A 5,683-nucleotide genomic window follows, 5' to 3' on the forward strand; every position below is an offset into this window, starting at 1 on the left:
TCCTTACAAATATTACAGAATTTCAAGGCTAGAAGGATACTTACAAATTGTGTGGCTGAACCCACCCAATTTGCACCATTATAACCTCTAGTATAGCACTGACATCGTGATAGCTTATGTCACTGTTCCAAAGATTCATTGTCCCTTATTCTTCCCTGCCCCACTGATGCCAAGCTTGGACACAGGACTTGCCTTCCTCTTTCAGGGGGAATTATACATCTCCCCACTTTTTAACTCAGAGTGGCCATGTGACTTGCTTTATTCAATTAAATATGTGCACAAATGTCACATCTGAACTGTGGCTTTAAGAACCAACTCATGGTTTGCCATAACTCTCTTTTTGCTCTGATATGAAACCTGCAGTGTCCTGGTAAGGGCTACTCTGTTAGCCTGGGACTCTAAGGGAGGATGATGAAAAGGGGATTCACGATTAAACCATGACATACATATACTGTGTAACTTGGGTGACAGATAAGCTTGAGTTGTTGCAAGTTGCTGAGGTTTTGGCTGTCTTTGTTACTGCTCATAACATAGATACTGAGGTCTCCTCACCAAATCATCACACAACTATATTTGAATCCCTCCAGTGACAAAAATTATTACTACCACCCCAGGCAGATCATCCCATCTTTTCATAGCCCTGACTACTAGAAAAATCTTCCTCATATTGCACCAAGATTCACTTCCTGGGACAAACTTCTTCCTGTACAACAGAATGGGTCTTCTTCCAATTGTCAAAACAAGTGAGGAAGTAATTAGCAGAAGACCAGGTTTTGCCTAAGGTCAGATACTAGCCAAAGTAAAAGAGGTCACTGAGGGTGCCTTCATAGGATAGCAGGAAGCAGACTTGTGGGTGAGCCAAGGGACCACGTTCACAGCAGAAAGGGAGAGCACAAAAAGCTGAGCCCAAGAGATAGGGTGAACTCAGAGCCACAGGGGCAGAGGAAGAAGAAAAGCCGAGGACAATAAGACGTCCATACGCAATTGGTTTGCTGGAAGTTGTCAGGATGGCAAGGTGGCATGACAAGCACACTTATGGACACTGTCCCACAAGAGAGGCTCTGGCAGCATGAAAAACTCCATACACTGAATCTGACATTGCCAGCCTCAGTCATGTACCTCCTGGTTTCACTTTTGAAGCCATAAAGTTTTCTTCTTCAGCATATATTTGTAGACAGTTTCATTTGTCATCTGAGCAGACTAACATTGATGCTCACTTCGTAATTCAACTAGAAGAACTATGGGGAAGTGGCTCAGAACTTGGATTTTGGAATGCAGTTATATCTGGATCGAGTTATACATCAAGTTACATTCAAATTATGACCGCCATCAATTGTTAGCTGTGAGACCTTCAGAAATTTTCTAACCTCTATACGCCTCACTTATCTGTAAAATAAGGATATTCCCAACCTTGTAGGGTTGTGGTTTTGAAGATTAAATGAAATACTATAAAATGTTTTCTGCTGTATCTGCCCTTCAATAGGTGGTAGGTATATGTTTTTCTCTGGTAAAAGCAAACAAAAAATTAAAAAGATGGATTTTGAGATAGGAACCATAATGATAGCACGTTCTATGCCTCCTGGGACTCATCTGAGGTCTTGCAAAGTGCTGGGTAATGATATTGGTCCTTATATTTTAGGACTGAATCATCTGCTATTGAAATTTTGCCACAGGATCCCTTAAAGGTTCGTTTGAGGTAACTCAGAAAAGCAATGCATTCCTTATTTCTATTTGCACTCTATTTTCTGTTGTATTTCCTTATCTAGTTTCTCCCACTTTCTTCTATTGAAGGCAGTACTGAGAATCAGCACCTTACAACAGCATTACAGCGAGGGAGTATAGATATTCCAAAGCCAATTTCATATAATTATTTGAAAGCACAAGAAGCAAAAGGTGACAAGAACACTTATCATGTACTGTGCAGTCATAAAACATCAGAGATACTGCAACAAAACTTGTCTAGCCATCCAGCCAGCCTGGGATTTTGTCCCTGGCACCCAAGGCTGTCCTTCGCCAAGTCACCTTGAAACGTTTGTCTGCCTCCAACAACTGTGCTTCCAGCTAATAGCCTATTAAGCCCATTAATAGAGCCAAATATATTGTTTTAAGAAACATTTGTGTGTGTGTGTGTGTGTGTGTGTGTGTGTGTGTGTGTGTGTGTAGAGAGAGAGAGAGAGAGTAAATCTATTGGACCTCTTGAAATCACTGCAGTGTTTGAACTTACGCTCTCCTTTCACCAGCTCTACCCAGTCCTGTGAGCAGGAACCCTAGCTGTCCATTTCTCATTCAGTTCAGATGTCCTTCTGCAACCTTCTCCAGGTTGTTACGTTTTATTGAGGCCCAGTGACCAGAACTGCACTGGGTGGTGGGGCACAGTGTGGTACTTGACTACTTCCCTTGCTGATGACTTCTAGGATCCAGATCTCTTTCTGAGCCCTACCATATTCATCTCACAGTTCCAATCTACCATAATTTGTATACAAATTATACATATATGCAAATAATATATCTAAATAATGCAACCTTGCATCCTATAGTTCTGGAAATACAGAGGATCTTATATTTACATAATTCATTTTGTAGTATATTTCCAAATTTCTAACCCAATTTAAAGTGTCTTAACTATCACCATTTGTTAACGGAAGTTATTCCCCAATTACATTCTGCTTACCTTCAGGGGGTACAATAAAATAAAGTGCCTACATTTTTGTAAAATTAGGGTTTTTAATTCCCTTGTACCACCTTCAATTAGCCCATTTTCTGTCTTTATTCATTACAGACTTTTAAACTCTGATACATGTATTTCCTGAGTGGGAGATTTGGAGAATGTACATATGACTCTCTACTTCTGAGCTGTGATCGTGATAAATTGAATGTGCCCAGTAAATCTTCTCCTAATTTCCTATTTAAATGCTTCAAAAAATATATAAAAACATAGAACCTAGTGACAGTGTTATCAACTACATTTACCGTGGTTGGGGAATTTACATTAACTGAATCACTGGTGGAAACGGATTGAGAAGTCCATTGTAGGATTACATATAATAAACCACATCCTGCTCTGTGAGAACAGGACAGGTACTGGCTGTGAAGGCTCTAATCACGCCCACTGACCAGGCTTGACTAGCACTACCCTGCCCAGGAAAACAGGGAGGTGCAACCCAATTAAACACAAGCTTCCAAGCCCAAAATCGTACTCTTCCCCACCCCATCAGCTGTTTTTTTTAACATTCAGTGATAGTAACTCAAAGCTCACACTATCCCATGAAGTATTAGCTCTTGGTTGTCTAAGGAAAAATATTGCAGACAGGACTGAAGATGAAAGATTTATGAATGGTGGATGTTGTTTCAAACTGTGACTGATTCTGTGTGTCATGTCAAAAAAACAAATATCAGATCAAGGCTCAACTGAAAACGCTAGAAGGAGGCTGTCCATGGCATATTGTGCGAGGGCACTGCATATCAAACTGAACTGAGAAGCAGGCGTGCCAGCCCCCAAGTGGGCAGTAGAAAGGTCTAAGGAGGTCTGAGGACTCAACCTTTACTGTTGAATAGGAACTAGCCCTGGAGAACATTTTCTGTCTTTAAGAATGAGTAAAGAATAGAAGGAAGAAAAGGAGGATAGAAAGGAGGGAAAGAGAGAAGATGGCGAGCTCCGAAAAGCAGAAAACAATAGATACAAGCCTATGGAGTATTAAAGGGTAAAGTTTATGATACATTTCTAAATCCAGAACTCTATTTATATGTGAAAGCGATAGTAAGAAAATTCTAGAGATACCTCAACAAAGTACACCACTTATATCAAAATTAGGAACTCAGGAATCAGGTAGTTATAGAATAGTATGAATAGTGCTAGGCTTTGAAAACACTTAAAGATACGGGGAACAAGTGCTCTCATTCTGAGTATATATTTTTACAATTGTCAAACAGGTTGTTGCTTCCACTTCTGATCTCCTAAATCAGAACCACTGAGAGATGAAGCCTAGACATGTGTGTTTTTCAAAAACTCCCCAAAGGGTTGTGATGCAGAGCAAGTTTGAGAATCATCGTAATAAATGGACAATATCTTTTCTTGAATTTGAGTTTCTCAACCAATAATAAAGTTAAATTTTTATATGTTTATTGCAATTTTTGTTTCTTCTTTTGTGAATTATCTTTCTGTGTCTTTGACAATGTTTCTATGAATGTGCCAGTATTTTTCTTACTGTTTTAAACGTTTTTATTATATGTTAGAATGTTAATAAGCATTTGTCATAAATATGGCAGTTACTTTCCTATAGTTTGTCATTTGCCTTTGAACTTTATTAAAAAGTCTATGCATTCACATTCATAGTCACGGATTTTAATTATTCTGGGTTTTCTGGGTCGCTATAGTATTTAAAATTCTTACATGTCTTTTCCTAGTGTCTGGCCTTCATACAGGAAGAAAGACAAGGGTAATATGCACTTCTATAGGACAGCCATAAGCACTACACATAGGGAAAATGCAGTATGTGGTGGAGACATTCAAAAGGAATTGGGACAACAGGAAAATCAATATGCAGACCTTAGGACTTCTTTTTTTTTTTTTTTTTTTTCTGTTTTGTATTTTTAGTAGTGATAGCCACGGTAGAGACCACCGTGTTAGCCAGAATGGTCTTGATCTCGTGACCTTGTGATCCGCCTGCCTCGGCCTCCCAAAGTGCTGGGATTACAGGCGTGAGTTGCTGCACCCGGCCAGACATTAGGACTTCTAAGGCCATTCCATATTAAAGATATGGAATATCTTGATCCATTTTCTGTTGCTTATAACAGAGTTCCTGAAACTGGGTAATTTTTAAGAAATGAAATTTATTTCTTACAATTCTGGAGGCTGGAGAGTCCAAGGTTGATGAGGTACATTTGGAAGAGTCCTGAGGTAGTGCAGGACATCCCGTGGCAAGGGGCTAAGCATGCTAACCTGTTTACTCAGGTCTTCTTCCTCTTTCTAGAATGCCACAAGTTCCCCTCCCATGATAAGTCATTAATCCATTAATCCGCAAATGGATTAATGCATTCATGAGGGCAGAGCTCTCATGATCCAGTCACCTCTTAAAGGCCTCTCTCCATACTGCCACACTAGGGATTAAATTTCAACATGAGTTTTGGAGGGGACATTCACACCACAGCAAGGAAACATACCAAATCCCTGCTCAAACATAGAAGAAAAAATAGCAACTTTTAAGGCCATACTCCCACATAGCTTACCCAATTCTGATTGAGAACTTTCTTTCTAAACCCTTGGAGAAAGATCCATTGATCTTTTTTCTCTTTGGTTTGTCCTTTGTTTTCATGTTTAGAAAAGCCTTCTCTAACCAAAGTTCATTTTTAAAAATTCATCTATGTTTCTCCTAGCTTTATAGATTGATTTTTTCACTTTAACTCATTAATTCATCTTTGCAATTGGTGTAGTATTATTATCCTTTCCATTTTTCAAATGACAGTATGAAAGCTCAGAAATGATTTTAAAACTCTGACTCAAAGTCAGATCTGATTCTGAATCAGTTACCCTAGGATATGAATTTGATTTTCAACCATGGTAGCTTCACACAAGTCCTGCCATCATAGGAAGTGGGCTGGCGTGGGCCAAAGACAAGAATGGGAATAATGTTTGACACAGCGAATCCCCCTCCAGCCAGTGCAGCCACAGTGATTGAGAAATGTT

Source organism: Mandrillus leucophaeus, unplaced genomic scaffold, assembly GCF_000951045.1.
Source record: "Mandrillus leucophaeus isolate KB7577 unplaced genomic scaffold, Mleu.le_1.0 Scaffold623, whole genome shotgun sequence".
NCBI classification, from domain to species: Eukaryota; Metazoa; Chordata; class Mammalia; order Primates; family Cercopithecidae; genus Mandrillus; species Mandrillus leucophaeus.